This window comes from Tursiops truncatus, chromosome 6 (assembly GCF_011762595.2).
Source record: "Tursiops truncatus isolate mTurTru1 chromosome 6, mTurTru1.mat.Y, whole genome shotgun sequence".
Taxonomy (NCBI): Eukaryota; Metazoa; Chordata; class Mammalia; order Artiodactyla; family Delphinidae; genus Tursiops; species Tursiops truncatus.
In genome coordinates this window covers 89,482,449-89,494,859 of record NC_047039.1, presented here as the reverse complement: position 1 = coordinate 89,494,859, position 12,411 = coordinate 89,482,449, and the positions used below count along the sequence as shown (strand labels likewise).

Here is a 12,411-nt window from a genome sequence, read left to right as displayed (position 1 = left end):
CCCGGGTAGACTTCTCTTCAAAAATTTAAGAAGACTGAAGGGGCTTCCCTGGTGGCGCAGTGGTTGGGAGTCCGCCTGCAGATATAGGGGGCGCGGGTTCGTGCCCCGGTCCGGGAGGATCCCACGTGCCGCGGAGCGGCTGGGCCCGTGAGCCATGGCCGCTGGGCCTGTGCTCTGCCACAGGAGAGGCCACAACAGTGAGGGGCCCGCGTACCACAAAAAAAAAAAAAAAGAAGAAGAAACATGTAAAGGACTGGTGTCTGAGACAGGCTGGTCTGAGGGAGCATCTTAGATGGCTGGGCACTATAGCTCAGGCCAAAGACAGTCCCTGTGGCTCTAAAATGAGAAATTCCATGGGACTTTCCTGGTGGTCCAATGGTTAAAGACTCCGCACTCCCAACGCAGGGGACAGGGTTCGATCCCCGGTCAGGGAACTAGATCCTGCATGCCACCACTAAAGATGCCGCAACTAAGACCTGGCAGAGGCAAATAAATAAATAAATATTTAAATTAAAAAAAAAAAAAAAGACTCCGTGCTTCCACTGCAGGGGGCATGGGTTTGATCCCTGGTTGGGGAACTAAGATCCCGCATGCCACAAGGTGTGGCCATAAATAAATAAATGAATAAAATTAGAAATTCCACCCGCAGGACTGCACGCTTTGGTACAGTTCAGTATTACTCTCTTCAACTATGTAGTTATTTTTTTCTGAGCCGTTTTCCCATTAAAGGACTTTATCTAAGAAAACAATGGTTCTTATAAGTTTGGTAGATAATGATACGGATGATGGGTAAAAGTGGGTGACTCTGTGACCTCCTCTAGGACGCTTTAGACACAGGACACACGCTTATCCTCCTACCCAGGTTTTGGGTATGAGTCTGTCTAGGGACAGATGATCACCTGAACAGACCATGGCAAAGTTAAGATTTTTATAAAACCACCACCAGTTGCTTCAAGGTTAAAGAGTCTACTCAGCAATTAACACCAACCGCCTGTCCTACAGAAAAGCTACTGCCCTGGATATCTGAGGGATATCTGGACCTGCTCCACGGCCCTTAGTACAGCCTGTTACTCTATTAAGGGCATTTGTGGTCATACCTGAACAACAGCTTCCTTACTGTACTGTGATGTTTCAGGGAGGGGCAAATAAAACCAAAACATCCATCATGTCTCCATGATCTAAATAGAGCACATGGTGATCACTAAGGGCGTGGAAGATACTAGCACCCATGCTTTGAAGCGCATCTGCACTATTTTCCAACAACGACCCTTAAGACAGTGGACCTAATTTTCAAATATGTCTCCGTGGCTTTTGAAAACATTTCTCCTGTTTGCAGTAACCAGAGCCAGTACAGGGCACTCAGACTTTCAAAAGGGGCCCTAAGAAGAGAAAAAGTTAAGACACCTTCTCTACTTAAAAAAAAAAAGTCATACAGCATTATCTTTCTGCTTGTAACAGGGAGGAGCGCCTTTTAAACAGCCACGTGTATAACTACGTTACACTACTGAAATTGATACAGTACAATTTCTTTTTTAATTTATTCTCTAAATTTCCCCCTACATGGTCTCTTGGGCTTTTCTTTTTTACCATCTCCTCTGTAACTCAGAAGAACAAAGAAAGGGCACTCTTTAGTTAAACACACTTTGTCAAGCTATTACAATAAGTTATATCTCTCATATCAACTAATATATTACAATTAATTTTCCATTAAGCTCAGAGTTCCTTCCAGAACACCAGGATAGACTCCTGGCATAAGCAACTGGAAGAGACAAACCATCCGAAACATAAGCTATTAGCAAACTAAATAATAGCCAGGGCCAGTTCCCAGAAGCTGAGAGCCAGGAGGTGGTCCCCCCATGTGTGCATCCTGGCTCCCCCATTACACAGCTCCATGAAACTTGGGTAAATTACTTCCCCGACTTCAGCTTTCTCTACCGTAGGAAAAGTCCCTGGTTCATATTAAATGTTAAACAAATGTTACCTAGTATTAATATTAACTATGAGTCACTCCAAGAAGGGAAATAGCGTTCTGTTAACGGTTTATGTGATATTCCCACTCTATAGAGGAGTTGGCAGAATTTTTTGATGAAGCAATCATATTTAATCTCCTTATGGAAGGTCTTCTTACCCAACATCAGAAGGGACGATACTCAGTTGACAGCAGAAGAGGGGGAGAAGTTTTTTTTTATTGAAGTATAGTTGATTTACAATGTTGTGTTAATTTCTGCTGTGCAGCGAAGCGACTCAGTTACATACATATTTACATTCTTTTTTATATTCTTTTCCATTATGGTTTATCCCAGGAAATTGGATATAGTTCCCTGTGCTATACAGTAGGACCTCATTGCTTATCCATTCTAACTGTAATAGTTTGCATCTACTAACCCCAAAGTCCCAGTCCATCCTTCCCCCGAGGGGGAGAAGTTCTTGTAGCTGAACTTTGACATTCAAATGAAAATGGTCTCTTCCACCCAGATCCCTTTGCCAGTTATCATTATGAAATACTAATTAACAGTCTTCAGTGAAGACCATTTAAGTTAGAAACCATTGAAGAGAAAAGATTCTGCGTGATAAGTACTTGTTATTGAAATCTTTACATAATATCTAGCTGGTATCTATGTTTTGGCCATCTTCAGCCGATAACCCAGTGTTCAAATTTTACCCCACGTGTAGGACCCCCAGATCAGGTCCAATCTGGGTTGGGTAATTGATGTGGGATTGCTGACTAACTGGTCACACAGAGGGATGATGTAATTACAGATTAGAATAGCTAAACGTTCTGGACCACGGTGGCCTTATTTTTGATTTTAAAATGCCAAGATTGGATTGACAGACCAGCCTGTGATGCAGGGCTCCAGCAAATGGCTTAATTCCAAACTGGACACAGGTAGTCATCACGGTCTATGCCTTTCCCCTCCGAAGTAAGCACATCTTTGTTCCTCACTTCTTCTAACACCCAGGGCGCAGGTAGAGAAGCTCTATGGATAACCTTAGCAAGGACTATCACATGTTCTGCCCATTAATAATGCAACTACTTTCTGCTGTGCTCTATTCTCTACTTTGCTCCTTTTCCAGGAAAATCTCCACCTAACTCTACTTACTTAATCAGCTCCTGCAAGTTTCCATCTGCCCTTCAGCAGCAACGCCGTATTTGTAACCCCAAAGTCACATAAATTGTCTCCCAAGCCCAATTCTATGTTTTACAATAAGAACTGACCAAAGAATGTGGGTCTGAACACTGGTCTTCATATTTCACATGCAATAGGTACTAAATTACAAGGTCTTTTTTCACTTGCTTTATTGTTTTCTTAAAAGCAACGCCTTTCTTCCTGTAGGCTCTTCCCAGTGGACAGACCTCTTCTCTTCTGACTTGTCGATCATTCTCCTGCCTCTCTTCTCCTCTTCCTTCTCCCATCCGAGCAGTCTCTCCATCCCAGCAAGTTTCCACCACGTAATTATGTCAATGCTTTAGCTTACTTTTCTGTTAGCTTAACAACCCTATTTTCTACTTGTGCTGAAAAATGCTACTGTTTGCTTTTCTGATGGGCTAATCCGTGTATCCTTTCAAGGCCTAACTTCCCCTACCATGATAGCAGCTGGAGCACTGATTCACAGGTGCCTTCCAAAGCTTTTCATTAGCAATAGAAATGAGATGGTTTAGAAACCCATTTCTTAATCTGCAGGTGAGTATTGGAACCTCTGTGTAGCAAACATCTTTCAAGTATCCCACATTGTGCCCCTAACAATTATTTTCTGCCTAATAAGTACAATGGTATAGGCACATTTGTCCCGTTAAAAGGGAGAATGTTCCCTCAAAGGAGATCAGCACCCTGCCTTTCCCCCACCCTCTCTGGCTTTACCAGCTCAAGAGAAAAGCACTCAGCTGACATGAGCAAAACTGAAGGACAGTGACTCTCCCTTCTTAAATCTCAACAGGGAGGAGAAGAATTCCAAAATGTGAAGGTCTTCGCTCGTGTTGTGGTTCGACTGGCCAGACGAGGGCTTAGGGAGCGAACTGGCCTTCCCCAGCCAGGCTGTGTGGCAGCTAAGCTGCTCCACAAATCCTGGGCTTCAGTACTTCTGACACAGTTGTCTCGCCGGGGCCTCGAGCTCCTTTTGTACTCAAACCAATCTGAATCCAAAGATAAGCCTTGCCTACTCATCTCGGACAAATGCTTAATTTCCTACTAAGTGATCCTAACACATTTTCATCAGGACCCACTGGTTGCCTGTGGAATTTTCCCCATCTCTCCTTGCATGGTCTTTGTGAAAAGTCTACTCGAAAGCCTGGCAAGTAACTTTCTGAATTAAGCAGTCTTCAAGGATTTATTTTTTGAACAAATAAGGACCTCCCCACCTTCCCTTCACCCTCTGGAGCAGGCTCTGCTCTCTCAATGAAGTTGGGGGTAAGCTGTGGACAGAGCCGGCAGAAGTGCTTTCTTAATATTCAGAAGCAACACGCAGTGAACTAAACAAGCAAACACATGAAAGCAAGGAAATCAATACCAAAATACCCACGACCTGGCACAAAAAGAAACCTTCCCTCCAAGAATAACGCAAGAAAAAAACCCTCTCCGGCTACGAATTAGGCAAGAAAGCTTTGAAGACACCAAGTCACGTGCTCACCAAAATTAAAAGACAATGCACTTGCAGGTGAACCATATGGGTAACCTCTCAGCCCACACTACTCCTCTGCCTCTTGTCCTTCCAAGCCCTGAAAAATCCAACTTGGTGTTGGAGCCACAAATCCCAAGACTACAAACCCTATGTATACACCAACTGATAAGGACAGGATCCCTTAGAAAGTAGATATATTTTACAATAGCATTTCTGAGCAGAAAATGTAAATTGCTCAGTGTGTGCAGTTCTCCAGATACAAAGTTCAAGGGGACAAAAGATTCAAAAGAGCTTCCTAATAAACTGTCAATGCAACCTAAATTCATAAAAATCCATTTTCCTTCACTTGCAAACTTCTCCTCCTAGGTTTTATAAATCCCAGAGACAGTTCCATTTAGGATTATCTTCTCTCCAATGCCCCCCCTATTTTTTTTTTTTTTCTTCATCAGTACTGGCATGCAAACCATGCTGTTTTAACTTCTTTCCTGTTCTCCCAGTTCTTCTGGAACATTTTATTTTCGACAGTCAACTCATCTGGAGGAATGCCACACTGAGGTCCAACTGTTTATAGCGTTAACTGTGTTTCTGCCAGAAGTCCACATCCAGCCCTACCTTCTCCAGACTGCCTCCTGGATTAAGAATTTATGCTTTCGTTTGGAAGAAGCTTAGAAAATGTGGAAACTTCCAAACATCACTCTTCTTCTTTACAAAGTTACTCTCACTTGTCTAAGAGGAATCAGAAATGGAAACCTGTCATCACCCTTCTTCAAGTACTGTCCCATCCCTCTCTCATGGTTAAATGTTGCACGTGCTGTTCAAACGCATTTTAAGGATGACTTCATGTCTACTGGGGCATGGGAAATAGCTAGCCATGGGTCTGCAAGAGAGAACTGGGCCTCAAGAAGATACATAGAGGGCACATTTTTGGATGAGTCTGGAACACTGGGAAGCCACCAGTCATCGTTTTAGACTGGATTTCACTCTCTTGGCCATTCATCAGTATTACAAAATGGCATCTCTGCAAGAAGCCAACTGAAATCTGTACCAGGTTGCAAAACAGATCCTCGGAGTCCAATTGTGGGCACTCTGGTAAGTTGCAGTAGACCCAGACAAACTTCCAAAGAAGGGCATTTGAAAAGGACTCCCCAGCCCTGGATGACAGAACTACAGAGAGGAGGACAATTAGAAGAAAATCACAGCTACAGACCCAAGAGCTAAAAGTCCCACGAACAGAATTGGCCTCTGGCGCGTATCACTTCTATGAATGACCGTGCTCGGCCCCAGGCTCCCCAACATGCTACACTCAGCTACCAAAAATCAATACTCCTGCCCCACTAGCGTGGGATTTCAGGGTTTCTCAGACAGCCTTGCACTCTGGAGAGGAGAGTTGGTGTTTCACAAACCGCTACAATCATGGGCAGTAGGGCAGTGGAAAGGGCACTGGACTGGGAGTCAGCCGACCTAAGTTCTAGGCCTGGCTTTATTACAAATGAACTCTCTGACCTGTGCAAGTCACCTCACGTCTCTCTGCCAGTTTCCTCCTCAGTACAATGCAGGGGGAAGGGCAGATGTGAAGGAGATGATCTCTCTAAGGCACAAAAAAACTAGCTTCTCAATGAAAAGTTCTGAAAGGTGACTGTCAGACACTTAATATTCATCACTTAGGGTGTTACCAAGTAGTCAATTTTTAAATGATTTTTATGTTAATTTCTACTTGGGAAATAATGTATTTGTCCATAACCCCCAAAATCTCAGCTTAATTCCAATGTTCCCCGGAGTTCTTTCATAATACAATCAATGCCTCTTTTCTTTTCCTCTCTTATTTTTTTAAGCAACCTTCCCCAAACTAAGACTTGTGCTATTAAAAGAGCTTAGAACTTCCCATTTCCTTGCTAGGGCTAAAATTAAACTGTCCATTCCTTAGGGCCCAACATAACATCTGCCAGATGTCTTGGCGTATCACACAAGAAGAGGAATTTTCTTCTAACATTATCTACTTTCCTCTCTGTTTGCTCATAATCAATTAATAGGTCACCAACACCCAGCTAATGTTTCCCTCAAAGCCACCAACTTCCTAAGTATGTGAACTTCAAAAGATGCTTGCTTTCACATACACACACACACACACACACACACACACACACACACACACACACTCTCATGGACACTTGATTTTTTTTTTTCCAGCTCACTAGATCTTAGTAATAGACACTGGAAATATTTCCCCCACTTCTTCTGAATTTCTTAGTTTCCATATACCAATATCCAATCATACACCCATGTCAGGTCCTTTCCAATCTTAGTTCATTATTTATGTATTTCCTAATTTGTGAGTGTGGCATTCATTGTGAAATAGCCTCTCTATTCCCCAGCCATCAACTTGAAACATTCAAAGCAGCTTTGTCAGTGTTCTGTCCCATGAGGCAGTGAACTATAAGTCTGATAAAGGACATACCACAAAGAAGATAAGTAAGGTTACCTTAACCAAGAAACCTCAATACCAGGAAAGAATCCAAGATAGACTAGACCCTATTAAACTCCATCACACTGAAAACGGGACTCTTTCCCAAGGCAACTTTACCATTCTTTCCTTTCAGGAAAACTGACCACAAGTACTTTAAACTCCATTAGTACAGTTGGATTTCTTTTTTCCCCTACTGTCTTCCAGAAGACTCATTAGAAAGAAAATTTTTAAAATATATATATATATACACATATATATGCAAAATAATTATTTCATCTAAAAGTTGTCTCCAACTCCAAAGAGTAAGGAAAAAAACAAGTCCTGGAGGAATGTGATCAATGAATTAGATGGACATAAATCTAATGTGAGAAGGATTATGGAATCCGAAGACCACAAGAATGTTCTTTATGGCAGTGTGCATCACAGCTCACATATACTTCTCCAGAATGATTTCTCTCTGTGATATATTAGAACAAATTAGGTAAAAACTTGCCTAACGAGCCTCATCAACTTGACGTCTCAAAAACAAAAAGGATCTCTGAGCTTTGACATCAAATGAGAAGGTTCCATTGGACACTTTTTATTTCTCTCATAGTGGTTTATCCTAAATACTTGTCCCATTTCAAATGCATATATCTAGAAAAATGCAAGAAACCATGTCTTGAATATAATGGTACTTTTCATGTTGGTGAAGAGCATCAGAGATGGATGTGTCTCTTAGGTAACCAGTTAGAACACATTCTCAAACTCCAAAATGCCTCTTAGATACCTAATTTTTTCCCTCCAGAAAACCTCAGCTCTAAGGCTGAATATCTGGTTGCAAAGTAAAAACTATGAGTCAAAAAACCTGGTTGCTGGACTGGCAACCAGTGTGTCAGCTTTTTTCCCTACTGAAAGAAGTAATTAACCAGATTTCCTGGTATCAACATCAACAACAAAGACATCATGTAGGTTTGCTTCAAGATCAACTATAATGTACTTATGTTTACATAGACATATATGGTTAATTAGATGCAAAACTATCTGGTAATTACTTCCCCAAATAACTCTTTTTATCCCATTGCATTTGAACTTCCGAGTTTGAATATGTAGCAAATACATCCATGCATTAGTAATTTTAAATATAACACTGCTGACATTCTACTTAAGAGCAAAAGTAATGGTATCAAAGAGTAACATTCAATAAATGAATAATGAAAGGTATGATTCCAAGTAAGATTTTTTAAGTGCTCTTGGAAAGCCCTAGATTTTTAATAAAGAAGCAGAGCTCTGAAGAGAAGTATTTTTAAATGAGCATACACATCAAATGCAAATCTTGAAAACCACACATCTTCGTCTGCAAAAACAGGGTTTTACTCCATTGACCATGGACAATTATTAGCTAAAAAAACCATGTATTTCTCCTCTCCTTTCACACCCGTCAGAAGAACAATAACCCTCAATTAATGACACAACAGTTTGGTTTGAAAAATGTGATGTTGTCATATACAGCACTGAGCATTTACTGAATGACACTGCTCCCAGTTACTCAACAGAATATAATTACATCTGGAATCTAAAAACCACCTCAATCTGCACCAAAAATACTGTGGACATAAAGAACTTTACACACACACAAATCTGACACATAATGAGAAAGCAAAGCAAGAAAAAAGCTGGTATAAGTCGCTCACCAATGTGTTCCTTATTTCTGTTGAAGCTGGTACCTTGCTATATTTCTCCTTAGTTGAAAACGAGGTCCAATCAGCCTCCTTACAATATATTATTAATTGGTTCTGAATCTCCTCCAAGTTTTCATTCCACTGTGGAGCCTTCCTCACCTATCTTCAAGAGTCCGTCTAAAATTCTTCCAACATCTTCCCTCATCCTCAAGATGGCTACCTTACCTAATGGAAAAGCAACATCTTCATGGTTGGCTTTTATAAATTCCTCAAGCATTTCAGGATTTAGTTCTTTACTTGGATCAATTACATACATTCTCTAGAACTAATCTGTGAAGAACTCCAATCAGTGTGTGTGGACTGGGTAGGTTTGGGTCCTTTCTTCAAATCATCCTCACAAAATGTCTTCCTCTAAGACTAATAAATTCCTCCCAATTAGAAAGGTGAAGCTACCTGGACAGAAGGTTTTCTCAACTGACATAATACTTTAAAATTTTGTTTCCATAGTGACATTGTTAAGAAGACATCTGACATTTCTGAAGACTTAACAATACTTGAGAACACAGAGAAAAACAGCAGAATGGAAGGGAAGAGGGAAAACAAAGGAACTAAAAGAAGGCCTAATACACAAATGGAGCATCTTGAAAAGAAATGTAGACCTTCAAGAAACTGGTGTCAGCCAGTCTTAGAGTTCCTCTGAGATCTTGCAGGATTTGCTGTTGCTGCTGTTGTTTTGCAGAAATCAACCCCAACCAGACAATAAAGTCTTGCAATGCATCAAAACATGATGATAACCAAGCCCCAGAACTCCAAAAATCTCAGCTCAGGGCCACCACCATCTTCACAATGAGGAAATCACATTTCCTGGCGACTTGCAGGAGACCTGGAGCAGCTTAAAGTTGTGTGAAGACCTCAGTGGAAAAATGTTTAAGGTTTTCCTTGCCTTTCCCGAAGGAGGTCAAAACCCTCAGGTCCACTCAAAAGGAGAGAAAAAAAATTCCAAAAGTTTACTTTAAATTGGCAACAAACGCCTCCATAACTTGTGAAAGCACTCCTTAGGTGGGAGGAAAATGCGAGCAGCCCTTCCAAGCCCCTCATTTCCTTGCATAATGAACAGATAGTGAGGAGCCACCACAAGATTCACCCCCTGGAAAGGGAGAAGGAGAAGGCTGGCAGGCCTCCTCCTCCAGCCATCACCAACAGAGCTTCAAAATGGAGACATCCATAATTTTATAAACACTTCTCAGCTTTGTCTCCTGGAAACCCGCTCTCCTCCATTTTCTGGTGGAGTTACAACATGACACGGGCTTACCTGACTCAGTTCCCAGCTCTCAACCAAACTAGTTACTTCCTCAAAAATCCTGCAAGCCACCTCCAGAAACAAAACCAAAGCAAACCAAACAGCCAACACAGACACTCAGACACAGCCCCCCGGGAGCCCTGGGAGAAAGCCCCAACTGGTTGGTCTTTTCCCATCCCAGACGCGTGCTTAAAAATGAAACTTTTTTTTTTTTCAGTAGGGGAGGAATATAAAAGGAACTCCAGGCAGCCTCCCTCCCTCTCTGTAGGTTAGAAGCTACAATGAAAAGAAAATGAGGGTTCCTCCAGGAATGGTGAAAAGCCTGGAGAATGAACGTGAGAAGAAGCTTTGTGTTTTGGAGTCTGGACTGGAACCAAAGCAGACAGCTTGCAAATGGAGGACAGGGAGATAAAGAAAGGGAAAGAGAGGGGCTGCTCCTCTGGTGGGCGGCTGCGGCTTCCCCTCGCGCCTGGAAGGAGGACAGACCCCTGGGAACTGCACCAGGAGTCAGGCGACCCCCAGGCCCCTGCTTGGGGTCTTTTCTCCCGTCCTCCGAGGAGAGCCAAGCGTGTGTAATGGCTTCTCCTCTCCAGAAACCGTTGTCCTCCTCCACCAGACGCTTCTGAACCCCCAGCCTGGAGACAGCTCCTAGCTGCTCCTGAACCTGCGCCCCCCAGCCGGCCGGCGCCCCCCGCTCCTCGCCTATCTGCTCACCGGCAGCACCGGCAGCCGCCGCCGCCGCCCCCCGACACATCCCGACCCCGCATCCCAACTTCGGGGAGAGAAGAGAGCGAGCCAAATACCTGAGGAAGAGGGGGGTGCCAATCCGCACGGCTTTGCCATCGGGCTGGGGACAAGCAGACAGAGAGGGGGAAAGGAAGGAGAGGGACAGAGAAAGAAAGAGGTCAACCCGCTCAGGTCGGGGCGGCCGGGAGCGCTCCCTCCTCTGCCCCTCGCTCTTTCCCTCTGGCTCTCGGCTCAGGTCTCCCCGACTCCCGCCCTCCGCCCCCCTCTCTGTCCCTTACTCCTGTGCCCACACCAGGAGCATCCGTCCTAAGGCTCCAGCTCTCTCCTCACTCATCTTTTATTTTCTCTTCTCTCCATAGAACTACACGAAATTAATTAAGCCACAGCGCTCCGCTCCCCCCCGGCAGAAGGAGCAGCCAGCAGGAAAAGCACAGCCACCTCCACCGCCACCGCCACCGCCACCACCACCTTCTCCTCCTCTTCCTCCCTCGCTTCTCCTCCTCCTCCTCTTCCTCCTCCCCCTCCAGCTCTCTCTCCCTCCTCCTCCTCCTTCCCCCCCCCCTCTTCTCTCTCGCTTCTTCTCTTCCAACAGCCAGTCCATGCAGGGGACTTCCTCTCCTCCCCGCTCCACCAACCCTCCTTGGCCGAATGAATGAGCGCGTTTGTGCCTCCACCACCCCGTGCTCTCCTCCCCGCAGCACTCGGACCACCCCGAGGTGCTGGTTAATTGCAGTAACTTACTGAAGAAGCGTCCCGGCGCCGGGAGGTGTTTCGGGTTCTCCAGCCCCACCGCCTCCTTATCCTTTTTCTCTTTCTCCTCTTCCTGCTCGGGTTATTGTTGTGGAAGTTGTTTGGGAGTCTCATGTGCTTCTGCCGGGTCTCAGCAATGGAGGATCGCCATCTTCCCTGCCTTCCTCGGCTCTTCAGACTCGCTGCAGCTGCAGATGACCTGAGATATCCGTCTCTCTCCCTCTCCCTCTCTCTCCCTCCCTCCCTCTCCCTCTCACTCTCTCCCTCTCTCTCTCTCCTCTTCTCTCTCCTCTCCCTTTCCCTCGCGCGCTCTCTCTCTCTCCCTCTCCCTCCCTCTGTGTCTCTCTCTGAATAATGAGCAACCAGAGGGAGAGAGAAAGCAAGACAGAAAGAGAGAAGGCAGACAATCTTCTCCTGCCACACAAAACGCCGGAGCACCAGGGGGTGCGCGAAGCCTTTCTAATAACAACAACAACGCGCAGGAGAGAGAAAGAAAAAAAGAAAGAAAGAAAGAAAGAAATGAGGAAAGGGCTGGAGGGGGGGGGAAGGAAGAATTATCCAAGAGCTGAGAAGAGCAGGAGAAGGTGGAGGAGATGCTGAGGCTGCGGTTGCTGTCCCCCCTCCCCCCCGCCCGCCCCCCCCCCCCCCGCGCTGAACCCCAGAAGGAGGCAAGGTGGTTGCAAAGTTAAGGCTGGGACATTGTCTTTGTCACTCAGAGCAACACAGAGCCAGGCCAGTGAGACGCGAGAGGAGGCGGTGGCGGAGGACGAGGTGGTGGTGGAGGAGGAGGAGGAAGAGGAGGAGAAGGAGGCAAAGGAGGAGGAGAAGGGGAAGAGGCAGATGAGATGAATAAAGACCTGCGGAGAAGGCGG

General features: G+C 44.7%; 1 protein-coding gene across 8 annotated transcripts in view; it reads right to left on the bottom strand.

Annotated features, from left to right (window-relative positions):
• Positions 1-12,151, bottom strand: part of ZNF462 (zinc finger protein 462) — a 142,475-nt gene extending 130,324 nt beyond the window's left edge. For 3 of the 8 annotated variants that reach the window (XM_033858357.2, XM_033858361.2, XM_033858362.2), the window contains exon 1: positions 11,531-12,149. The gene's annotated coding sequence lies outside the window, so the exon portion shown is untranslated. Of the gene's footprint in view, positions 1-8,754; positions 9,387-10,845; positions 10,890-11,530 lie in introns of those variants that run through there. The other 5 variants (XM_033858360.2, XR_004527057.2, XM_033858363.2 and 2 more) reach the window with 5 other exon arrangements.
• Between the last annotated feature and the right edge of the window lie 260 nt (positions 12,152-12,411).